At 44.0% G+C, this 27,060-nt stretch overlaps 1 protein-coding gene and 1 long non-coding RNA gene across 5 annotated transcripts in view; one reads left to right on the forward strand and one right to left on the reverse strand.

The window, feature by feature from the left end:
* The window catches only part of LOC111251588 (Krueppel-like factor 6), a 401,643-nt gene that overhangs the window by 245,331 nt on the left and 129,252 nt on the right, over window positions 1-27,060 (forward strand). For 2 of the 4 annotated variants that reach the window (XM_086989569.1, XM_086989570.1), the window contains exon 2: window positions 24,746-26,204. The exons of the other annotated variants lie outside the window; for them this stretch is intronic. The gene's annotated coding sequence lies outside the window, so the exon portion shown is untranslated. The remainder of the gene's footprint in view (window positions 1-24,745; window positions 26,205-27,060) is intronic. 4 annotated transcript variants of the gene reach the window in all.
* On the reverse strand, window positions 3,110-13,079 carry LOC147755655 (uncharacterized). Its single transcript, XR_015327916.1, has 2 exons — window positions 12,267-13,079; window positions 3,110-6,401 (listed from the first exon to the last, which is right to left on the reverse strand). It is a non-coding gene; the product is annotated as an uncharacterized LOC147755655 (long non-coding RNA).

Below are 27,060 nucleotides of genomic sequence, written 5' to 3' on the forward strand. Positions count from 1 at the left end.
GCGGTAGCACCGTAAGGCCCTCCGTCAACAGACCAACGATGAACGACTGGCGCAGCCAGCGGAGCACTCGCCACCGCTGCAGCTGATATCGCTTGTATTAACGTCGGCCTTAAACATCGTGAACATACACCCATAAGGTCACTCGCTGCTATGCGGCACCAACGAGGACACTACCATCATCTACAATAGCACCTGCAAGGCCGTTACAGATGTCTATTGGGGCTCGTCGCTTTTGTTCATTGCCCGATGTGTTCTAACGGCCATGTTTCATACTAAAATTAAATGAATTTGGTAAACTACACGGCCACGCCTGAAATTCCACGGCGATCCTTTTTACCATGTGAAACAAGGACAAGCACGTTGTGTAATGGGAGTTTAGACGTGCGAATTCTAGCTCATATTTGCCGCTACTTTAACATAAATATTTGTTTTTAAATCTGTTATTTTGTAACCCAATTAAACTGAAAGCACTCGAGCTATAGGCATAAGGTACCAACGTTTTAGTTTCTATTATAAACATTACAAACATTTATAGAGCTCAAGTATTCATATTCATTTTTTGTATTCCAAAACGCTCGGCGGGTAACGATTTGCAATGACAGTCAGATAAGACCTCCTCGACTTAAGAAGAGTCTTCGACGGCAATTCTTCGAGCATATATTATTCGCGTTGAGCGTAGCATGGACGTACCGCAGATCCGTGTCGGCACAAGTGACGAGTATCGGCTCTCTTTCTGAGATGAAAAATGCAGTATAAATGGGTGCTTGGCCTGCTGCACATTGCCTGCCATTTATTGGCTGGTGGGATAAAAGAAGCGTGCGGGATAGGGAGCCCAATGACCCCCCCCCACTACCCCGTCCTTTCATCTTCCCCTTTATCGCGTGAAAGCAGGGGCTGGCTCGACAACGGGCTTGTAGTCGGCCCAGCTCAGGCTGCAGTCCTGCCTATGCGACTGCCGCTGTTGCGATCATCGCATGCTGCCGTATATGGTCGCTGACATGTGTCGTTATTTTTTCGTCAGACGCGCGGACGCTGTTGCCATTGTTGTTGTTGCGGCTGCTGTTGCTGTTAGATGATTTCGTTGGCGGTGCCGTCATCGACCGTGCACGAGCTCCGCCCTTGTCGTGACCTCCGGTAAGAGACGACGAAGCTAGAGCTCACTGTCTCTATCCCTCGCCGCCTCCGAATTTTCTCTCTTTTTCTTTCTTCGATCTCTCTAACTGCCTGTCTGTGCCTCCACCGTTAGTTGAGTCTGGCGATCAGTTAGCCGAAACTACCAGTACCAAAAGATACTACTACTACTAGAACCATCGGCCGGCTGCGACGGCGACGAAGGTGAAGGGACCGAGGCCATGGCCATGAATGAGGTGTGCTCGCACTGTAGCTCATAGCCCGGGTCCGCTCGGATATACCGAGGACAATTCTACCACAATCGTGGGCCACGACCGCCATCGACTATATACGAGTGTACTCGTGCCGAACCCGATGGGCAGATGGACGAGCAAATGAATCATTCGAATGCTACATGGGTGTATCTAGCTCTCTATTCGGCGTCATAAGCGACTGACTGACAGACTAACTGAGAGAAGCCAGTTGAGGTGCACTATCGCTGCGGCTATCGTCGTGGGGCTCAGAGTGTTGTTGCGACACACGCCGTCGCAGTGAAACATATATGTACAGCAAGTAGAGAGTAGATCGATCTTTTCTGCTTTTGACTAATGCTGCTGCTGCTGTTGATGTTGACGCCACCGATAGGGTAGCCTTAGCAGTAAAAATCATTACGACGAAAATAAGTCAAGAGGCTCTTCGCTGTGAAAGTAAAACGGAAGGGGGGGGGGGGGGAAGATAGTGGTTTTGGGGAAATGGCGTTGTGCCTCTGTAATGATAACAATATGAACTATAGTCATCACGACGATGATGGAACATTTTGATACTTCTCCTTTTGATGGCGCTTGTGTTGACGATCATGGTTGGTACATTTAGTTGGTACAATTGTCATCGAAGCAGAACTGGAAACCTACTTAAAACAAATAGTACCTTCTCAGGATATTTTAGGACAGAAAAAGTTCCGTACTTTCTGGAATTACGACTAAAAATTCAGAGCAATTATTGCTAATTTCCTTTGAAGTTTCCGTACTGTATTGCATTAATGCATGTGCGAAACACATGCTAGTTTGGAGTATATATATATATATATATATACTTTGCATTGAACGCAGATGACCACCATGATGATCAGAAGAGATATACCTTCATCTACCTGATGAACACCATCGAATTCAGTGCATGGTTATCGGAGGCCTCAAAATTGCCTAGATAACAGTAACTGCCTTAAATGTATTTGAGCATAATTGAGAGCTGACAGGCCCTGCGCCTACGGATTGACTGGCCGTTCTGAGAAGAGTCAGTGAAATGAACGTTGGCGGTCACTTTGTCCAAGTAGCCTATTTGGAAGGTGGGTTAACTCGCCAGCAGTGGAATATCAGCAAATCGGACCTGTAGTTGGTCTGCATTAGGTTCCGGTTTCGAATTTAGGACATAATTCGAGTGTGGCTACTGCTGAGACAATGGCGATTGATCAGCAAATGATATCTCACAATGACAGTAATAGTTATACCATTTCTGCGTAAACGATGTTATGAAGACTACGACGTTTACCAAGCCATGAGCTTTGGCAAAGGTTATCATTGAACGGCGTACACGTGCCGAATCCATTTCGCCATTTGATGTTTCGACTGCTGCTGCTGCTGCTGCTGAAGTCGGCGTTATTGCTATTGACGTCATCGGTCCGAAGCTCACGTTCTGCCAATCAACCGCAAATTAGGCTGAACGTAGAAACCGAAATTCTAGTCTGATAAGGCAAGGACATACAATAAATTAATCCCATGGCCCGAAGAATGATGCACTTGTGCCATGATACGACAACGATCGGTCTGAATTTGTTTGTAATACTTCATGAAGGATGAATGTGAGCAAAAACGTGATTCCTTATATTCAGACATATGTACATATAGAAATTATGGAATGGCGTATATCGTTGGATGTGGATTGCCTGCATATTGTCAATATGATTAACAAAAGTTACTTGAGACAAAAAGAGCGCATCGGAGATAGATCACATCAATAAATGACTTTAATTTTACTATTACTATTATTATTTTAATAAACAAAATAATTTTACAAGTTCAGGCGTTTCTGCGCTAAGTTTTGTCGGAACCCTTGAATAAGTATCATTTATTATTATTATTATTATATATACCCCATTTATAATTTGGTTATCACGCTATTCTACTAATAATTTTACTATTGCAATCAAAGTATTTTATTTAAATGCTTTATATTTCCGCGTGCCTTGTCGAGTATTTGACTAAATACAACGAATTTATCTTATTCTTATAATATGCACAATTTCATATGAACTCTTATATATGACGCCGTAAATGTGCTGATCATTTCTGGGGTTCGCAGAAAGAGGTGGATGTTGTCTTAATGGGGTGAATTAATAATAGGCCTCTTCTCTCTGTTCTATAACGTTAAATTATTCGGAGATCGACGCAGGAGGTCCTCCCAGGACAACCTAATGCACCAGCGTCTCTTTTAGGCTCCAGTCTGAATGCCGTTGCGTTATGGCCAGGCAACATTGAGGCAGAGTTAGCTAGAATTATCCTCTCTCAAGCTTTTGATGACACAATTCTTTACGAAAAGAGTTAGTCGCTTACATTTTCTATTTTAGCTCTATATGAATAAGTAAGACACGTTTAATTCACGGGTAACTTTCCTATAAAAACAAGGAAGGACTGACAATGAGCACCGGATGTTGCATTTAAAGCGCGTGGAAGCAATACGTACTCACCTCGTTGTCAGATCTTCCTGCAAAACTCTGACTGGTGGCGATAGAACTGACTCGGCGGGTAACTTCAAATCAAGTGATATCGAATTAATAAACATGCTCTTACAATAAAGAGAGTCTACTCTTATTCAGTTACATACCGGCATATGATATTCTTCTCTGTGCAGGATTAGTACTGGTTAGGAACAATTTGTCCTACACCAATGTTCAAAAGCTAGTATACCCTTTTCTGACTGAAGCTTGTTCAGCCAGTAAACGGTAGCAAAAACACCATGACACGCCATTCAAAAATACACATATCTGTATTTTATACATGTGTGGGTTACTGTTGTGCCTACTTGTCAAAGCCCACTTACTGGAACAGATCGGTATACCGTTTCGATGTTTCATTGCAAATGGACGGACCGGCGCAAGACATAAAACGTGTAGGCTTGTCTGTGGAATTTAGCGAAAAATAGCATCATAAAAGAAGCCAGTGAATCATCAAAGAGGAACGTAACGGTAGGTTAAAAGGTAGTGTCTGAGGAGCGATGTAGTGAAATGAAACTAAGCGAACTGTCATAGAACTGACTGACCGCCCACGAAGATTTGTACAATGTAGTTAACGTAAGATTTGTTAGACGGGCAAACGCGATACCTGTTTATGCCTGAAGGATCAGCCGCAGGCTTATTTGCAGGATCACCCACAGGTGTGATGGTAGCACACGAAATGTACATGGCGCGTCAAGCAACCGCGCGTGAGCTAGTTGAAACATTTCTATTGCCTTCTCTAATGCAACAAGCTCCACTATATTTTCGTTGAGAAGAGAGCAGCGCTTCTGAGAGGCAAAGCTAGCTAGACACAAAGATATATACGTAGCTGTTAAATTAAATACATAAGCACACATAATACAATAGTGTACTTAACGATATCAGCACTGATGGTAGTTTATAGCCGCTAAGCCCACCTAAGAAGTGTCAGGTCGTAACGAAACTAACTGACCCACTAGATACTATACAATAGAATATGTAGTAAATAAGTTATCCTCTAGATCACCTAAGGGTAACATTTGCTAGAAAAATGATAGAATTCCTTCCTTTTACCATTAAGGCCATCTGCACGACGGACACGACTTTTACTGTGAACTTCAACTTCCCACCATTCGAATTTGAGATCTATACGTGAATACGACTTTAGGCGAGAGAGTAGCGATTTAACTATTATTGCCTTCTAAGGTCAGCCTCGTTCGGTGCCTCGGTGGTAATCATGGCTTGTGGTAAAAATAATTGATGAGTTTTCAGAAGTAACAAAGGACGATGCAAACAATAACAAATCCACTTACGCTTGGTATTGCATATGCGCGCGCACTGTTTTTTTACCAATGTTTTTATGTCATTATTCTGTGTCAATGTTGCTATTGTCGTTGGGTGTTGTGGCCCGCCTTTGCACATGTTGATGTGTGAGAGGTTAGGGTGGCCAAAGGTATTAATAGGCCCATTGACCAGTCTCGGCCGTAGCCATCGTCGCCGACGCCGACTCCACACAGCTCCTGTACGCACAAGGATCAGACGCACTATGTTGAGAATTTCATGGCGAAGCGGCTGCTGCCAGTGCTGGCTACGACAGAGTTTCGTTCGCTCGCATCGGCGATTGTTGCAATTATAAAAATAACTAAACCTTCCAAGTTTTACGTCCTGTCGTAAACCGTTAAGCGTCACTTCAGATTTTTTACGGTCACTGTTGCTAGTACTGATACTGCTACCGAAAGCCAAGCGCAATCTTCGTCAAACTCTTGTTGCGCACTTAATTTCTGTGTTGCCCTCAGCGAACAGGTCAGCGGCTATGTACCTTCGGGCTACCCAGGACCCGTAACCGCTAATTATCGATTATCGAATTAGGATTTACCAGCGTATCTAGCGTTACCTCAGCTCGTTGTATAGCAGGCACTTTTATATGTCTAAACTCGTTGGGAGCAATGGATTTTGCATATATCTGTACACTCGATTTGTAAGTTTTATGTTTGTATTGAACATTTCCGTTTGGCCCAGCCAATCCCGCTGTCCAATCTAGTCTTCACTGCATTCCTTCCGGCATTAACTATCGGCTGTTAGCGTTTACATCTTTGTAGGTAACGACGAAAGTCGGTGTATGCGCGTGCGTTTTCGGTCGGTACTTTGTCCGTGGCCGCTGTGTGGCTTTAGAAACAATGATGCTTTATGCTTGTTTTATTATATTAGGACATATTGTCAAGTTGTTCTATATGTTAAAAAAACATGAGACTCACAAATCGGAACCTGACGGCCACAGGGGCGAACGTACACACACGACCGTAAATGCACACCGATATAGTTTGCCTTTATCGCATAATCACATCCACACGTGAGCGCACTTTCTAACGTAGGCCGACGTACATTATCCGTTTAGATAGATTATCGGCAGCGTCTCTTGGAGTAACCTAACCGTCTGTCCATTGTCGGTCGCGGTGGTGACCGGGCAGAAGCGGCATCCCGGAGGTCAACGCTGTAGTTCAATCGCTATAAACATTCGTCGTCAACGATTTCCTGCCTGAAACTAAAGAAACTAGATAAATAATTACTGCTACTAATTTAACTATCGATAATCGGTCGCGTCGTTTGTCCTCGTCTACGAAGTATAATCTGTTTGTGTGTATTGTCGGTTGATTTTGTACAGCACAGATATAAGAATGCTAAACTACTTATCCAACTCTGAATTTGGTAACTGCTCGATCGACCTGTATGTGTGTATTTGTAGCAAGATAAAATCGGAAAATCGAGCGAGCATTATTTTGGTTTTTCGCTAACAGCGGGTGGCAGCGGGTTTAATCCGGTTGAACTGCTGATTCAAAGCAGGGGGCGTGAGCCCGTGTCGTTGTAACCGTCCGGATGGCACACATAGATTTCTAATAAATTCAAACAGAACGCTCCATCTCCAACGAAATAAACATTGAGATGTTCTGGAGAATAGTCCGATGAGTTAAATTGACACGGTTTTGTCTTTATTGTATAGAGAACGCGGTTTAAGATGCAAATATTGAAGGATATGTGTAAATAACAAGAAGCAATCCATGAGGATTACTTGACTCCTAAATATCCATGTAAAAACGCATACTTTGTTCCGTATGTTGACTCGATGATATCTCACTTTTTAACTCTGAAGTATATCGAAGTTAAAATCTGTATTGTTGTTCCCTGGTTAGAATTTTGGCGTGGTAGAGTTACTCTGACGTCTATCTGACGTCTGAAACAATCAATTCGGCTGCTTGCAAAGCCATCTTTAGTGGCGAACCCGGATTCGTTCGATGTGATTGCAATTTTCTGCCAAAGTCCTTCTGGGGTCACTGTTAAACCTGCGCACAATTCGGTGCCGTTATGAACAATATTAGTTGTTCTTCTAACACAGTTACATCATTCTCTCGCCTACTCTCCGTTTGACCAACAAAACCATTAAGATACCATGGTCGAAGGGCGTAGCAGTTGCGCCAATGGTAAGGGCCGCGTCGGAGCGAATGTTAGCGGTGCGAAAATCGCTTCGAGCATATATAAACACACGGGCAGTAATAGCAGGTATAGTAGTACCATTCTTGCTGGTGTCCCAGCCCACATTTACAACGACTGCTTTTCTCCAGCTTTTAGCTGCGCTACCGTAGCAATGACAACCGCTGCAGCTATTGTACACCGTGACTTTTCCCAGTTCGGCTTTGCTCCTTCACCATTTGTTTTTCTTTCTTTAAAAGTGACCATTGTATAACAAACAAGTTATTGTGTTCTACGCTGGCCTACGGAACGCAAAGTGACGATGATGTTTCTGATGATTTTGACCACTATCGTCACAATAATCGCTTAGCGTTAAGTTTCATACGAGAGCAGACAGAAAGAGTAAATAAATTGAAGAGAGAGGATAGGACGATCGAGGGAACGAATCGATCACGGCTCCCAGGACTATTACGGTTTATCACGGAGGCAGCAGTATACACATCTTTGTAAATCGGTGTACCCATTGTCGTTCTTGCCGTCCGCTGTCGTAGCAGTTCATTAAGGCAAGAAATTATAGGTGAAATGCCACGGTTTTACGTGCTCGGTCGAAAGAAGTGGAGAAAAAGGTGCAGACGAGGAGGAAACCGAACAGTTTGAGATATGGTTAGCCCCGGGAGAGGCAAGAATAGCGCTGGGGGAAAGCTGATTAGCGGTTCACTTTCCCTATCGACTTCTTTCATAGTTGCTTGTTCACCTCGGAATTCGCAAGCTCGGAACCGGCGTCCCCATTCTTTGATTTCCGTTTCTATTTGACATCCTACGCGGACGCTAGATGCCCTTACTCCGCTGGATGAGCGTGGCCCATTATGAAATTGCTAAGTCTAGAATGGCCAAACAGGACAAACCACGTGCAGGCGTTCTGCATAGACGTGGTAACGCTGTTCGCTTGTCCTTTCATTGTTACGAAGAAGACTGTTCTATAGAATGGTCCTATCAAGTAGGCGTGATGCCGTACCTCTCTACACATCGCTAACTGGTATTAGCGTAATAAACAATGGTAGAATAAAGCGGGCTTAGTAGTAATGATGCCTCGGCGAGCTCGGTCGAAAAGTGAAGAAGGAATAAGTCAGTAAACAGAAATGACATCGCCTGCACAGAGATTACGATGGCATAATATAATTATGGGTACGAGGTTGGCGAATAACAGTTGATCGAACGGCATTGCAGACGTTAGGTTAATTAAGGAATGCGGGTCGTACGAAATGAAGAACTGGGCAAAAGGCGACTCGTTATCCTGCGATAGGCAACAACATATGTAGAAGACAAAAAGTTGAAATAGGCAAGTTTAGTTCAGTAGCTATCGCATGTTTCGCAAGTATGTAATCACAGCAATGGCCAGATGAACCAGAAAAAAGGCATAATCATTAGAGATGAAAAATATCTTGCTGGCTGCATGAAATCTATGTATCAGAAAAGTCGTACATATTGTAGAGCCATCAAACCTGGTCACCTATGAACTGGTCGAAAAGAGCGAGGCAACTATAACGCAACTGTGTGACGCCTTGTCGAGTAACGACAATTAGCAGCTACAGGGCGCACCATGATAATACCGATAAGATATGAACTAACAGACCGGCATATCATACTAGGTTTTCTTTTATGGTAGATAAAATATGATCATATTATTGAATAGAATTGGCCATAGGACCCAGTAAGCTACATAGTTCAGGCCTAGCTCAATATAGCAAATTTACCCGACTTGAATGGTCCAAGGCCGGTGCACTTAGTGGTCACCTTGGGTTTTGCGCGAGTTGTCGTTCGATCCCAGAAGCTGTGCCTGTACAGCATGTCTCACTACAGCGTAAAGCGCGACGATATTTACTACGTTCGGGACTGTTTCCATCGGTTCTGCCTATCCACAAACGTCGTTTTTTCCGTTACCACTTTATCTACTCGTTGTATTTATAGCGCAACCCAATGTCGATTCACTATCATAATTGATAGCTGCTCATGGCTCGCGAGTACTTATAGGAGACTGGCTCTATTTCCGTTCCTTTTTTCGTTCCCCGAGGTTGATTTTGAATTCACATCGTCCTTCATAGTTATGTGTCATGGATGCTATTCCTGGAATGAAAACTCTCTCGCTTCGATACGTGTAAGTATTTCGCCTATGGCTGGGGCATTTGTATAGCCGTTCGGTGAGCATCTGCATTATAATGTCTAATGCAAATGGCAGTAAGTGGTGCTTAGCAGTGAGTCGATGCCGTTGCAGTCACGCTCTGCTGACGATGACATCAGCCGCTTCTGGCGCAAGTTTACCAGCCAACCATCCGAACAGCCAGCTACATCAGCTTGACTTCAATCAGAATAACGACACGGGAAACAGACAGAGATAGACAAACAGGGATGCTGTTTTGCTTTGCCCCCTGAACAATGGAACATGTACATCGGTGTACACGTCGATCAACAAAAAGACGAGATGGGATTAACGAGAAAATAGAATCGGCTATAAGAAATTTATTTGCGAAACAGCAATACGATCTTGCAGAGCATAGATCCCAGTCGTACCGCAGTACTATATACGATTCAATGTCGTCAGCGGCGACGGTGGCAACAACAACAAATGTTCCGCATGTCTAACGCCAGTCGCTCAGGGTCGCGCAGCTGGCTAAGACCAAAGCTTGAACCTTGTTAGAATTTGCTTGCTTGTTTTCATTTGCTCCGACGCCGTTAACGCCGGCGAGAACAACGGCGTTGAGCTGCCTGGCACTTCATAACGAAACGCCCTGCACAGAAACCATCGGTCGTACACGGAAGCAACAGGAGAATGTAGAGACGGAAGGACGCAGAGTAAGTAGGATAACTCGTAGAGGAGGAAGCATTAACTTTAACCGAATGGTCGCTGATCACTATTTGCGGGAAAATGTTGGACGTTTGCTCATTCTCCCGGTGAGGTTGTTAGTCTGATCCGAGTAACAATGGCCGTCCCTCGAAGCTGTCACTATTGTTGTTGGAGCAGCAGCTACCTGTAAAATCGTTCTTTGTCGCACGCTAGCGCCATGGGAAAAAGACAATGAGAGAAATATTGCGAGGTAGTCCTGGATAGTAGAGATCGGCTGGCGAAGCAGGCGCGAGCTTTTTTGGGGGTCGTCGCTAGTTGGAGAATTGAAAAACAAGTACACGTTCCTTTCCACGGTTGCCTCCACCGTTTGCCGGTCCGGCAGAGGAGAGACGACGTGGGAGTCAGTGAGGTTGATGATTCGGATTTAATTCACCTACTTAATTGGGTCTCGTTCACTCGACATGCGAAGAATCGAAGTCGTACCGTACCGCTCATTATCTCACGTCAGCTTAGCGCCAGGAGAAGGACGAACAGGGAAAGTCATGCTGGGAGACGACGTCCATGTATTTTACTGCGGCGGCGGCGGCGGCGGCTGCTGGTGCTGCACGCGTTCGAGGGAATAAGGACAGATAAGGGAAGGTTCTGCTCAGAGTGGAGAAGCCAAAGCGGAGTGCGGAACAACGAAACGTATTTGAGCAGGGGCAATTTTTAAACGAATACTTCTTCTTTGTCTTCGTTTTTCGCGGATGACGTAACAACGATCCGATGTGAACTAAATAGATGCAGACGAATCTAGGTGTTTTTTTGCTTTAGCAACCCTTATCGCTGTCGAACAGTCTGTCCGAAAAAAAATTAGTTGATTATTTGCCATAACTTTGTTAATTAGCAGAGTATTGTCATAAATTTAACCTGCCAAGTTATTTCGATCGAAAACTTCGGTGAGTGACGCTCAAACGGACAAAAAAGATTCAGTTTTGCCTGCCAAGTGCACGCCATTGAATGCATTATGTAAACAAAAAAAACTACAGTTTTTTACTATTATACTACTATTTACAGTTATAGCGCTCAAAAACCTGCAAATGCAAAAAAAAAATGCAATTGTGTTACATTTAATTGAGTGATCATGTCCTATGGGTTGTTGTTCCCGAAACTAGATAGAAAATGATATGGTACTTGACACTTTGCAACTTAATTTATCTTGAAGAACGCTTCTCCCCACCGCCTGTTAAGTACCCTTGTTCAAGTATTTGATTTATGCCAATTGAAACGGTGCCGACCAGCCAAAATGATCACTGAGACTGAAGTGATTTTGAGGAGTATGAAGCATCAACACCTCGAAACGCTTTTCAACGTCTACTTCACTATCAGAATGATCCACATATATAACTCAATCATAACGCTCAGACGCTAACTTTTTTCTCGACCGGCCGACCCTTTTTTTGTGCTGTGCTAAATAGGTAGCTTGATTCGTTCATGGGTTGACTGCTATGCAGACTCACATGTTGTGCTGTTCATTGAACGTTTTAAAGCTTCGACTTCGCGCGGTGATGTGGCTTAAAAATATACACCTGTCTACCGTATCTAGGCGTGTAAATCCCTTGATTGGCCCCCTAGCGCGATGTTCATAATACTCCGAGTACTTTAAGACAACATGGCCAAATAAATGTACTGCATGGACAGTTGTAAGCGAGTCGTTCATTTTTACTTTTTGTTTCCGCGAGCGATGCCATCTAGCGTGTTTGTTGCGTTCGTCCTGTCGCCTATTCTACACTAAAGTATGTTTTCCTCTCTGTACGTTTACCCCGTTGTTGGCTATATAGTTCCATAATTCACTACCACTTCTCTAATAGGATCAGTCAATTCGTTCTGATTGCTGTTATTCTTGCAGCTGCTAGCATCGTTTGACACAATTAGGGTAGCTTCGCACTTGGACTATGTACGTAGGGCATTCGAGTATAAGGAAAAATATCCGCACGACGGCAACAACATCGTCACTATTGCTGTCAGCGGGAACTCCGTGGCGCCATGAAAGCGCCGCTTGACCAAGGAAGGTCAAGCGAAGCAACACTACGGTTTGGTGATATCAACAATGATACTTACATGGAGGTACACTTTCTATTACGTCACAATAGCCTTTCGTCTGTCGCTTCGGCAAGCAATCGCTGCGTGTTTAGCTCTAGTAACTGGCGATCCACTTACTGTTCGTTCTATACGTTTCGTGCTGCCCGATTTGACCATTTTCGATAATGCCATTGTTAACTCACCACTGCTGCTGTCAGCGGCATCGTTTGACGGGGTCTCTGATAACGGCAGCACGATACGGTACCGACGTGTTCGAGCGACGAGAGCATCATTCCAGAGCGGACGGGCTGAACGAGCATCGAGTGAATGTTCACTATGGAGGACTGTTGCCTCAATCTCTATCTGTACTGCGACTTCTACTACGGCCATATTGTGCGTATAGTAGAATTGCTAAAGACTGCAACTTGAACAGTAGTTGCAGTAGAGTGTGATACTGAACGATTCCGCATCGAGTCGAGTTATCATTTGTCTCAATCCTACGAACACAACCGTGTAAGGTCCGGGAGCAGGATGGTCAACAGGCGCGCAGACTTAGGCAGGCTGTGTACGTAGTATAGTTGCTGTTGAGAAGAAAATTGCCTTTAAGGGAACCATAGCTGACGTGCATTCGACACTGCCGCAGGCACGGCCTGCTGAACCAATGGTTAGATAAGCATGCTTCCCGTTGACGTCATCTGCTATGCCCTAAAAGTCGCTTGCTTGAAGTGCTACGTCGCAAAGCACCAGCGACAGATTACCACTGCAAACGCTAGTATAGCCGATACAGTGTCATCGCAACATATATGGTCATATCCACTGTATATGCGTCAGACGATGCGTCAGCTATGCGGGTAGATATTGTCTGACCCGGTGAAAAACGTCGATGGCAGCTGGCTGTCGGACGCAGTTCGTACGCTCTACACGACCGCGTGTGTACACAAGCCTTGCACGTAAAAATGTGTCACGTTACAGAGCTGCCTGTACGTGTATGTGTGCGTGCACGAAGACGGCGATTTATGGCCTTCTCTTTGGTAATTCGTGGCAAGCTGTGCTTCGCGTCAACCGGCTGCACGGTCCATGCTGTTGATGATATTTAGCAGTCTTGGGTAGATAGAAAAACAGCTTTAGCAGTTGTCGATTCGAAGGGGCGTCAGCTAGATAACCTCGAGAAATAGTGAGAAAGAGGAACTTCCATGGCCATATGCGTATGCAGCATAGGCGAAATGTTCTATTTTGATTTACGCCGACTTGAACATTCCCTACGAGTATTTGGTTGAAGCCGGTACTGCTATCAATGCTGGTAGTGTTAACGTGGAAGTGACGATTTGGTTAATGATGAACAGACGAAAAGTCCTTTCAGCAACGAAGTGTACGCTCGGCATTTTCCTACTAATAATTTAGTTAAAGTTAACCCTTAGGAAATGGTATGGAATGAGAAACTCCGTCCAAACCATTAGATACGGGCCATCGAACAACGCAGTCGAACGGGGCTGGTTATAGTCGACGATGAAACTGGGCGTACATCGAAGTGGAATCTTCAGGAGATATTATCCTTTTACGGTGGGATTTTTATTGACTGCTTAGACGTTTTTCTATCTGTGTCATATATAGTAGAATTGTCGAATGGGTATACCTCACTGTTATACTGTAACAATACTGAAAAGAAAGTTCCTTTGCCAACCGTTGCCATCTGTCGGATTCAGATGGGAAAGTACCAAGTGAACACATGGTTGACAATCATAGGATCTGTTGTTGACTAACTCGAAGACCATAGATTATATCCTACTTCCTGCATATCGTACGCGGATCGCCATGCGGCGCAGAAACGACCGTCCCCTTAGTTCACAGTAAAGGGTCACGTTTCAATTCTAAAATGGAACGCGTTCGATGGTTAGTCATATTAATAATTGCTTCGGTTCGTAATAATGTAAACCATCACGACATCAATAGATGACATTGAATCTGCGAAAAAATACTCGAGGGGTCGTATCGAAGGGTGCGCTTTTGACAAGCGTCAGCCCAGTGGTGCACACGAGGTCGTTCGGTGCAAGAATAGGCCAGAGGGCAACACAACAAAGTATTTTCCAAGCTGGTTTGTTTATACCTAGAATTGAGTGTAACCAAACGAGACCGTACTCATCAGCTAAGCTAGTGCTTTAAAAACTTCCATCAGGGCTGCCTAGACGCTTTATTCACAGCATAAATTACATTCAATCAAGCGTTCTTGATCCGATCAACGAAATGATACGATCTAGAGCTGTGGGTTAGTGGGATTTACGCACGACCGAAGTCGATATAAACTAAATAGAGCCGCGAATGCACCAATACCACTATAATAAGAGAAAAGTAAACAAATACTAATCTTATCTGAGCTAATGATTCAACTGTGTCCTGGGTATTTCAGTAGTTACGAGATGATGTATCACTAAAGTACGTAGTTAACTGTCTCACAAGACTCAGGACATTGCTGAATATCTAGATAGTCGCATCTCCTTCCAGGGGTGTGGAAGTTGAAGTATGACTTACTCAGTGTCGCGGAATGCCTCAAATTACCATGTACCAAGCCTTTAAAGAGCTAATTGTGGGATTACGCAAAAAATAATCAACGAAGTATTATTTATTGAAGATATTTTCAGCGACTTAACGCAATGTATGTGCAGCTGATGCTTCCCCTTACGTAGGCTTACATTTCAGAAGCATATTCATTCAAAATAGGTAAGCAGATCGGTTCAGCTGTCTCGTTTAGCTAAGGGGCAACAACTCCTAAGCTTTTCCACAAACAATACTGCGTCTAGTAAAAATTTACCACATTTATTTGCAACATTCTAGATGAAGTTAGGAAGGTTAATTGGCCCTAACTGGTGAAGAAGGTCAACTTGAATAGAAACTTTCGCATAAATGACACAGCAGCTTTGTCGACGAAATATCGGCGCTCGAAAACATAGAGGATAATTGTATGGAGCTATTTTTTTTTACGAAACCCAGAATAGACTACTAAGCCTAAATTAGAAGTAACTTGCTTCCCATCATGCAAGTTACAGAGTGTCTGCAACATGCTCACTGCATGTACGTTTCAATCTTATCAATTGCCATCAAGTCTCAGAACGATTTAGTGGGTCGACTCGGGAGGCAGCTGCTTCACGTTTTAACCCGATTTCTTAGCCTGATTAATGTATGTGCAGTATAATTTTATGGTAGATTTTGTTCATAAGCAATAAAAATAAACCGACGATATAAAGTGAGCCTGGGATAGCCTGATAGGTTGAAGTAGACGCTCTATGTGGCCTGCATCTTGAATTAATATACTATGTGTATACAATGTTTCCGAATATTCTATATGTATAAGGCAGCATTATTTTTTACGTATTGGAATTCAATCTATTATTATTCCTTTCCCGGGCGCTCGTCTTTCACTCACTGTTGCCATCTACGCTCACACTCGAAGTCCCACTGGAGCCTCTACAGAATCCAGTCACTCACTGCCTGTGTTTCCTTCCACGCTCCTGAATTATGATGCTCCGCTGCAGACAACGAATCGATTACATTCGCTTATGGTCAGGCTTGCATAGTAGTTCAATGGTCTTTTTCCCGGTGTACTCTCCGCAAGATCATTCTCGACCGCTTGCTGAGTATATACTCATATGTACTATGTATGTACGTAGAGTCAGCTAGTTGTAATCGCAGCAAAGTGTCTCCATGCGATATTTAACCTGGCTCTTTGCATCTCTCTCGATTTTTATCTAAATGAAGCCTATGGCCAGCATCGTCGCATCACGAAGGCGACGAATCCTGTCCTGCATCTGGGGTTTAAAGACGACACAAACTCAGATTAGACATACTGAGCTAAATAGAAGTAGGGCCCGACCTAGCGCCTGTGTTTCCGCTCTATCGTCCTCTAGGTCTTAGATAGAGAAAGCCATCAACGGAATTTTTGTCAGCGTCGCTGTGTTGTTGTCACCCGCAGCTCTCATGTTCCACACTTTAACGTTTGTGTTCTTCGTCCACCACTGTGTAGGTCGCGGCACTTCTTATAAATTCACAGTGAACAAAAAACACGCAGGGGATAAGGGTAAAGCACTCTGGGAAGCGTCCTGGACATCGTGTCGATTGACAGGACACTCCTATCTGCGTAATGTGGGCGAGAACGGCTTGCATAGCGACAAACGAACAACGATCTGTTGACAGTCTTGTACAATTTTCAGTCTAGTAGGCTAATGCAATGTAAGGTAATATATGAATGGTAGGGTAAAGTTATTTTTGTTTCCGGTCCTCACTCCGACATTGGACTGTTTGGGAATCAACAATCACATCTACTGTATTGCCCAGAAGGAACGCCTGTCCGTTTGTACATGCTTATTACATGCATCGATTGAAATGTATCTACAAGTAGAAGTTGTTACCGATATTTCATAGCAAGTTCAAAAAAGTTCCACCAGTCTGTTAGCAAAGATAAGCGATAGAAGCGTTGAAGTAGCGAACTCTGGTAGTTCGTATATAAGTAATGTACATTTAGCTGGAAATAATGCTTGTCACTTCCACAGAAAATTCTACAGCTTTTAATGGTGCATGAGTTTTAATCGTATATTTCTATATAACTTGCACAAAAACAAATACAGTAAGGATTTGACGCGGCAGGAAGCCTATTTATCGCTTGGATGCAACATATCATGATACGTAGCAAGCGCATACGATTGATATGTAAGGCACTCGTCCTCCTACGTTCATATACGTACACATTCAGCTTCGTCGTATTCGATGCTAAGGATAAACTTGTTCCCAGCCGGTTGAGCAAGCGACGATGGCTGCAGTAGAGTGCAGGCATCCCACCCGTCGGGGCTCGAACACCAACGCCGTATGCAATTTTCTACCCTCGCAGTAGCGTTTTGCACGTCTTACTTTATGTCTTTATAGCGAGGCACCATCTATATCTGCAGCTTCGGCCGCATCGGCCACATCGCGTATACCGCGCACGGAGTGGTTTGTCGGTTCGGAGACCGAACAGATCGAGCAGCCGCCCGCCAGCCGCCGCCTGCAGAATGCCCTTGCTGCTAGAGAAACGCCGTATCGGCAGTTCTTGGGAAAGCATAGGACTCAAAGCCCATCGGAGTAACTATCTCTTTCTTAAGCTCGAGCAGCAAGCGACGAGGAAACGCCATAATCGTCATAATCACCACTGCGTCACCGTTGGGGTGTGAGCCCACTAACGGAACCGACTAATTCCGCGGCAATCGCAACGATCGTCCGCAGATTGCCCGACCCACGACATCGTCTACGACGGTTGCTCCGCTCCATGTCGGATACTACTTTGACTAATCTATGCCAACTGCCCTGTGTTCCTAGCTAACACAATTATATATATGTATGTATATAAGCCTATTGAATGGCCATCACGTTAATTGGGTGCATGGACAGCCGGCGTGGTCGAGGTAGGTAAAACAGAGAGTGCAGTTCATGAGGAGGCTGTAGGAAAAGAGAATGTCGGCGATAGGTGTTGGAAAGCACCGCGTTTCAACAACAGGCATTGCCCGCTTGGTCGGTGCATATAATATATATGGTAGCAGCAGAGATAGCTGCGTGAGCCACAAACGGTAGACGTGTTTTACTGCTCAGTGATGGCGTCTATTCAATCTACAGCAATGCTTACGATCTTTGCCCCGAAGGCTGGGGCTACAACGAAATGTTTAGGCAAATACTGCTTATTTCGCTGGGTTTCAAATAGCACTCGAACATAAAGTTGGAAGAAAGGAAATGGGTACCTATCCTACTCGGGGCACCTAATACGCTGACCATAAGCAGGCCAGTTCAATAAATGCGACCAGCCGGCTGAGACGTTGCTAACAAAGGACTTCTAGAAAAGCCAAATAGTTCTAGTATCTGTGTATCTTGGAACGAATACGTGGACAGGCATTGTAATCGTCGTAAAATAGGGTACAATAGTTTATGTGATCCCGTAATAGTCCGCTGGTGAAAGTGATTTCGCTTCAGCTTATAGATTTACTCGAAGGTTCTTAGCTTATGGATAGCACCGATCACGACAGTAGAGTATCCACCTTAGACAGCACCTCTCGCCAATTCGGAAACATACTGTTATATTTTCTGAAATAATAAGCTTTTATATAACAACCAATTTCTCGCATCCATAGAGTCCCATATTTCGTTTGTAGAGGGAATGTAATATAAACTGCATGTGTGATTAATCTTTATATGTGCTTTTTATCGATTGAATAATTTCGTTCGAACGAAGGACGGATACGTTACGGCATTTAGGAAGGGCAGGTCAAGCCTGCGTAATTGGATCGTGCGTTTTGTCTGTCGCGTACGAAAGGCCAACGATGGCCGTGCGACGGTGCGTTGATAGAGAGCGACAGAAATATACATACTCGGTGCCACCTAGCGGAATACAAAGCAAGCAGCTGGCAGATACGCACACAGCAACTTCACAGGGGCTTCATAGCAGACGACGAATTGTCATACCCAACATATTCCCATAGCTCTAACTACTATGATGTTTTTCCGTTTGACTCGAGTCGTGACGCGTGCCAATGTTCAGTTCACGATCACATAAGCATACTAACTACATGTTTGTGTGCGCCTTCTTCTCAACTCTTTCTCGTTCTTGTTTGTCTTTTTTTTTTTTTTTTTTACAGCACCTTTTACGAAGCTGGCAATAGCAGAAACACCAATTTACTCACGCCAACAAAAGGTGGTGAGGGCGTCTTTCAGTCGCAAACAGCAAGTGTAGGTCACTGTTGAACAAGTAAGCGGTTCGCTGATGTCGCGATCGGCACACGACAACCGATGCATTGGTAAAAAAAGACCAAAAAAAGCTGTGATCGGGCTATACGGATGGTATTTTACCATCATGTCCATATACTAAATAAATTTAAAAAACTAGCTGATGTAACTTTTCGAAGACTCATGTCTTTCTATTTTTTACTCGTCAGTGGCAGATGCGACAGCTGTAATGTGAGACATGCCGAGGCAACGATACGAACCGACGAATCGTTCATCTTGGCCTTTCCAGAGAACGTAACGGAACCTATTTGTTATAGCTTCGTTTGCGTTTGTGGATATGCCCCGACATAGTTATTAAGAACAGTTTTTTGAACGACTATACACCTGTCAAATTCTTGAAAGTACTCTTACGTTATTGTCATATCGTTTAGATAAATGCGCGCTCGTGGATTTGAATCGGCGACTTCCGGCGGACCTGGTAAACGAATATTGCCTCCATGGTGACTGGTGAGCTAGTGATTAGAGAAAAGAAAGAAAGCGAAGGGAAAGATAGTCCCCGAAAACATCGGTGGCCATTTTCCGCTCACAGCGCATTAGTTTGTTGTCAAAATGGAACAGGTTCGTGTTAGGGAGAGACGGAAACTGCCCCTGTAGTAGCAAACATGAAACTAAGAGAGTTTCCATCGCCACCATCATAAGTTAAAGGCTCCTGGCAACAATTGGCTGTGACATCGTCGTGATTCGTTCTGCACTGCCACACTGTGACCGGTCAACGAAACGAAAAGACAGTGTCGAACACTCATCAAAATCACCCTTTACCCGAAATACTTCCAATCTATTTGCACCGATGTCAGTTTCCGTTTGCCTGTATGGTACGGAAACATTAGAAGAAAGACACGGTAAATAAGTAGAGATTTTTCTGAATTGTTCGGCCTTGTATGGGAATTTACCGTGTCTGCATCAAATCTAACGCTGTACTTAAGTGGGCTAGTGCAACCCAACTTAGATGGCGTTCCTGTATAGACAGTTTGGTATTGTGTCTTCTAGGCCATGACCAAACATTGTGTTTGTACATTAAAAGCTACGGCTGGAAAGCTATGGAGATTGTGACGATGTAGTCCTGACTAAAAACAACATAGAATATGATTATTGTACAGAGCATTTTTAGATTTCGTCCATGTTTCGGTGTCGCTTACCAACGTTGTATATACATTACTGATCAGTCTGTTTTACACATTTCCATATAAATGGACAAGGGGGAAGTGTGTAGGGCCATAAAAATTCGGTCGATAAAAAACTTACTGTCGAACTCAATTTATCACGTATTAGGTCCTTCATCACCACCCACGCGGTACGTTTGTCTATCCACGTACTATGTATTGCCAAACAAACGAAATCCTTAGCTACTGCAGGCTTCATCATGATTATCGTTCTAACTATCATCATCATGGCTGAATAGTAGCAGTAGACCCAGAGGACAGTACACTATGATGCTGTGACTTTCTGCACGAAACTCACTCTGAAACTAGCATTTTAGATAGATTGAGCTAGACCGTGTTGCTTATCAGTTGCCCAACATTGCTCTTGCTTTACATTCTAGACGAATATACCACTTGCTTACAACATGATTACGATAATGTCTTCGTAGGGCATCCTTTGTTCAATGAAGTACCTATGCCCACCGTCTGGACAGGGATGAACTGTGGCGTGTCTGTGTAGGAAGCGAGAGTATCTTTGTAGAAGGACTTTAAATCCTATGCTCGATTGAGGTGTGTGAAACAAAAAACTGGGCGCTGAGTGAGATCGAATTCGCTTTGATTTCAGTTAACCTCGGCTGTGTCGGTGAACCACTGACAGCTCCGCCCAAGGAACTTGCATATTAGATTTATACTTATCTCACTACTTTCGATGTGGCCGATTAACGGAAAAAAAAGCTGGCAAGGTGCATGTGACAATGAAAACACATATTGTTTCCTAATTTTTAAATGGTAGACCGCTTGACGACGAATGATAAGACCGATATGATTCATTAACCAGTTCCTTTGCTTCATTTGACAATTTCCAATTATAGCAGGTTTGTACACGAAGAAGCGACTAGCGACAACGCTCTGGTCGAAATATACATTATTGAACGTAGAGACTTACTCAGTTTAGCCGTCTTGAAGATTTTACAACACCCGTAGAAGCCGCTTGTCGGGTTTTCTTCTTCAATAGCTGAAGAACTGTCTTCCCCAGCGGCCTTGTGCGTGTGGAGAAGCTCAATTGACGCTCTATTGGGGTGTCACGTTTTGCCTAAGCCCGTTCAGTATTACGTATCCTACTGCAGCTAGCCTTCTATTATTAGCTTTTATTTATCACAGTGGATATTGGGGCGATTTCGGGGACCTTTGGGGATACCCTTAGTGATGGCAATGATTCAAAGGAAGAAGCCAAACGCAAAGTGGCGAAGGGACATGTATCGATGCCAGTGTAAATTAAATTTTGTATCATAGCAATTACACCTTTCCATCTGAATGAGCCCTTTATGGTCGGTCCCCACTCCGCACAATTCCCACAACTATTTTTTCGTTGTACGGAGAATACACTCACGACCCCGATACAACAGGTCGTCCCAAGCTTGCGTCACATTTTTTTGCCGGAATTTCCAATACACGCGGAGTTAATGTCGTTGCCTCGTGAACATACAGTCGGTACATCATAGTGGTCACCTTGTCTGCTGACCTAGGCGTTGTTTTTTTTCTATAGCAGTGTTGTATTATGGTCGGTACATTTCAGGTGAATGGGATCAATTGCCTATACAAACTTACAGATAAACACATAATACAGCTGAAGAGTAGCATTCTGGGACCGCATTCACTTGGCATTGTGTTTAGGTGAAAACTCACCGAAAAAGTTATAATCATGACAGAGTCTCATCGTAAACAGTGGACTCGGTTGTTGCTCACATGGGACAACGAGGTAAATTTATAGACTGTGACCAACTTTTGCCTTTATCTTTCTAAAAACGCTGTGTTTCTGTTAAACAAAAAGCAGCCAAAAACCAAGGTTGACGTTTGTTTCTTCGTCTTAATATAACTACGGTACACACATTGCCTAAGAATACTTGTCCATTGTTTTCAATCTCAGTTTGAAATTATGTCTGCATTCAAGCAGACGCTTGCTCGTACAATCTAGCACGTTGGTAACGTGGTTTACCACATGTATATGTCTGTAATGTGCAAAAACATCATTTCACATTGTGCATTGTTCACAGGATGGAAAGATTTAAAAATAAGTAATCATTGCGTAGATGTTTTTTGACGTCCGAAGTAACATTAGTGGTACGTAACCTAGTGCCGATTAGTTCTGTATGGCGTTCACTATGCGACGTATACATGTAAGCGTTTGGGTTTGCAAAGGCTGCCTTGTCTGGCTAAAAAAAAGCCTACGAAACAGTATAAAGTATTGTAGAAAATGTTAGGAGCTAAACAGAGCCGCTGTACAGGGCGTTAGCACGGATAGGAGCGATATTAACGACCTTCTATGTGTTCGTGTCTCCCATTCGTCCTCCACTCACCTTCTCTTTTATCTGTAAGAGGCTCCGCCACTAAAGTAGACGTCTTTTCTTCTCAACCTTACATCCCCCAACTCCCCCCGCCCTTTGCTCTTATCCCGCTGTTGGTGGTAACGTTGCCACAGCTCCCCTGAACCTTTGTGCTGCCTCTACTCGGCGTTTCAGGCTCTCATTTCTAGCTCCTCCTGTTACCGATGCCATCCTTCCTGAGTCCTTCGCTGTAGTTGAGTTTCTTCGAAGTGTTAGGTTTTTACCCTTTAGGAGGCGAGTGCTACTAGTAAACGCTAATAGCAGCAACGTTTCTTCTGTTTGTGAGTTCCGTCAACTTGCTCTTGCTGGTTGTTTTGGTTGACTAGTGGTTCCTCCAGCTTTCTCTGTGGACGACAAAGGACACCAGGTCTTTCGCGCTTTTTTCCCCAATCCGTGTCCTACGATAGAGTGGGTTGGCCCAGCGACCTATGCCTTGTCTAGTTGTGTACGCAGCTGTAACCCTACTGCTTACATTGATGTCCCAAATCCCACTCAACCCTACCAATAACCTAACACCTAGAACTGTCCGAGCTGCGCATCGTTTTCCCCAATGGCGTGGCATTTACAAACTTCCAGCAGCGACGCGTGAGGACTCAGCGTACAGAAAGAGCTAAAAGATATAAGTAGTGTCAAGGAAGAAGGCTAACTATAGAAGGGTCTGGCCGATACCTAATTACAGCCTTTGCATCTGTCCTATGAACAGAACAAACAGCTATACGTCGGCCATAACGTTTAGTTGCTAATTTGCCGTTATTCTTGTTGTAGGGTAACTACCACTGAAATTATAGCCATATGTGAAGTTTTCAATTGTAGTGAACCATACATGAGATGAAGCTCTTAAACGATGGGAACGCGCAAAGTATTACCTATCGCCAAAACTGAAATCATATTTTGGATTGAAAATTGTACATTTGTAAACTTGAAAAACTTAATTATTATCAGCTTCCGTATGGAACAAGAACCTTTAACGGTTAACATAAGAAAAATATACATACATCGCTAACGTAGTAGGTTTTTTGCTTCGTTCACGCCCTACGAAATTAAATGCTATATATTTTATGTATAAAGTCTCGGAGATATTTAGTCGCTCGATTCACCTAGAAACACCTGAATTATGTGGTTATTATATATGGAAGGAACTACTGAAAATCGCGCTTTGACAAACGATTATTTGAGTGTGTAACGGCTCGCCTTTGGAACATATGCGTACGTAGAGTCAGCGTGGACCTTACCAGGATTCCCGTTTTGTTCAATCGTCTAACGGTAGAATGTGCTCGTATGTCCGTGTGTAAAAATTATGCGTGTATAGGGAATGCTACTTAGATCTGCAACTCCCATCAAATTTCCCATTCGGTGTGTCTGGTTCACAAAACGAGTTAATGCCGTGCCCAGGTGTGACTTAATTTAATTTTAAGCAGCAAAACAATCTTGCTATTGCTCTGTTAATAAATAGCAAAATTTAATCTCGAAAAGAACCGTAGCAATATTTTCGAAAGGAAATTTACTTTTTGAGCCTGTGTACCTACCGGCGTGCCTGCTTTCATCGTCTTGTTCTTTTTCGAACCCCTCTTTTGCCTTTTACACTTTTGATTTCCTCATCTCCGGAAGAAGTAGTGGTGGAGTTATGGCTAGCTGCGCGCTCTGAAGTAGCGGTTGCAATCGCTCGTTCAAAGCAACGATGGCAGGCGAAACATCTCTGAAGGCGGAAAAAGCTTGAACAACATCTTTCTCTCTGCTCGGTTCGCTGCTCTGAGCTGTAGCTCCACGAAAGGAAAAGTCATGGTTTAGGATGGCAGAGCGATGCGACGGTGGCGACAGTAGCAATAGCGGTAAGGGCACGTTGTCTGTCGTAACAATATGTCGCAGCACGGCCTCGGCAGCTCCTTGTTACTGCGCGCCAATTTTTCCGCATTAGCCAGCAATTCCTGAAGCAGTGGCTTCTACACCTTCCACACGTTCTCCTCCGTCCGTCTCCATGAATCTTCCTCGCCGCTCCTTAGGTTTGCAACGCGCTTACAAAGATCGTGCGCCAGTTCGTTCTTACGCTCTGATTTTTCTATTCCATTCTTCCGAAACATACGTTACACTATTCTTTTGCTGCCTTACATTTTTCTTTTTCTTGTCAGAGTTGCCTCAGCCCTCTTCCTTTTTTCCTCTTCATAATATTAACTCACTGTAACGCCATCCATTCTCTCCACAGGTAAGAGCGCGTTGCGACGCATCAGGGCGAGCGACCAAGCAAAATTCGGAGAGCAAAGAACGAAAGACACCGGGACTCGCCAGTCCCTTGCAGAGAAGTCCGTTACATCCACTGCTGCAATGACATAACATCACCAAATCTGGTACCGCGATCACGACCGGCGTCGCTGCACTGCACAATACATATAATAGTAGCTCGTATGTGGAGGGGATATGAGTTCGGCGGCTGCCATGTTCGGTGACGAACACCGCTCGAACACGCAGGTGAATGCTGAACTACTAGTCGTTACAAAACAAACGCCTTGTGAAAGTGACGTTTGACTGAGTCGGTCGAATGTGATGTGCTGGGTATCCGTGAGAGGTGGGTTTAGGTGTGTGCGACTTCATCCCGTACAAGCAAAGCGTCCCAGCTAGCCCAGTTGGGATGAGACCAACCAAGAGTGATTCGAGCGTTGGAGCAAGTCGGTGTTTCGACGAGCAAACCCCTTGAAATAACTGCCTACCTTTTCTCATGACACTTGGGACCCAGACGACAGATCCGACCTGGAATCAGAAAGCGGAATGTAACTGCCTTTAGTTCTATCGCGGGACCGCGGGTGCCAGTCGAGATGTCGCCCGATATCGGGCGTTATAGTGACATGTTTCTTGACATTTTTAAGGCAGCCCACTGAAAAGATTGAGTGGGTTTTCGACTGCTAAGAAGAGCTGTTTTGTATAGGTTGACATTCAAAACGTTCGCCCGCTCGGCGTATACATATACCTGTTCTGTGTATAGTCTAGCTTAAGCCCATATCATATGTCTCACCGCCGAGGTTGATAAGTAGTTTCGACAAACTTAAGTTTTGCTATTGTGCTCAGCAAGCAATGAAGGAACTACGCATACGTGTGAACAACAAATTATATAAAGAAGAGGACCAAATATTTTATTAAATACAGTATAGTTCCTAAACCACTCAGTTATTCATGCACCTTTTGTTTAGGTTTAGCTTGTTTGCCTGAATAGTCTGCCGGCATGTCCTATATTTTAGATTCTACAGAAAAATCATCAAGTACTACATATCGTTTACGCATCGTTTGGATGCCTGCCCGTTAGTAATAGTGTGGTGATGGCAGTGCTCAGGTGATAAGTCGCTGAAACGTATCTGCTCTGTGTCTGGCGTCGGGTGACAGGCCCAAAATGCAGAACATCAGGAAAAAAATTCGCACGTCCTTTGCTGACCGTTGCAGAGAAGTTCGCCGCACGCGTCTGGGATGGAATGACGGGTTTCACCTCCGCAAGCTGCATGTATCTTGCTGCCGGATCTAACGGAAGTCCCGCAGATCCGTCACTGTCACTCGGTAACGCTAGGCCAGGCCGAACGTTGCCGTTTGATCAGGCCACAATACCTGTGACATGCTAAACTCGAAAGGACATGCGGATGATTCTGATATCCAACCGACCGTAAACCGAACAGTATATAGTGAGTTCAATAACATGCTGGCAAGCTAGTTCCTATATCAACGAGTTGCATAAAATGCATTTCATCCTTTTATAGGGCTATATATTAACACACCTATAATAAGATTTGGGTATTGGGAACATCAGATGTTGTGTACTAGCTTTCTACTTTATTTAATGTAAGGCAAGGTAAGTAAAGAGAAGCCCGTTCTTCGAGTATCTAAACGAGTAAAAACATGTTGCACGTTTGCTTAGACTGAAATTTGAGGTTGGCTCTCGTGCATGCCTTGCAGATAGTAGCAGATTATGAGGCATTACTCGGCCTTAATGCACTACAACATCAAACCGATGAATTTTTTCAAAAAGGTCCCATGCGTGTCCTATCTCCTAAGGTTGGATGGAGTTTTCCAACCAGATGACAAACCGTACTTGAAATTGCTATATACTTGACTGGTGTAAATAACTCTTAATTTAGTATGTTCTGCTTCCCCTGAAATTAATCATACTAATTTGGCCTGTAAAGCGTGATAGCACTTCCGACTAAATTAGCTTAGCGTAGAATCCACGAAACTGTTCGTTGAAAAAAACAAAAATAAATGATGTCCGCTTGCTGAACAGAAAAACAGAAACAAGAACAGGTTAAATTTTACAATGCGCAAAAAGCGGCCTTACTCGAGTTCTTTCACTCATTATCATTCAGGGTGTGATCCCGATTAACTCACCCCATACTCGATACTTAGTGGACCAACGACTAGAACACATTCCAACGAGAATCAGATTTACCGAAGGATGACCGCGGTAATTGCTCTACCCCCACTGAGTTTCGTGCGATACAATCAATGCGCCCACTGGACCTCTGAAGTGACGTTTCCTTTTTA

Source organism: Varroa destructor, unplaced genomic scaffold, assembly GCF_002443255.2.
Source record: "Varroa destructor unplaced genomic scaffold, Vdes_3.0 BEIS01000005.1, whole genome shotgun sequence".
Classification (NCBI taxonomy): domain Eukaryota; kingdom Metazoa; phylum Arthropoda; class Arachnida; order Mesostigmata; family Varroidae; genus Varroa; species Varroa destructor.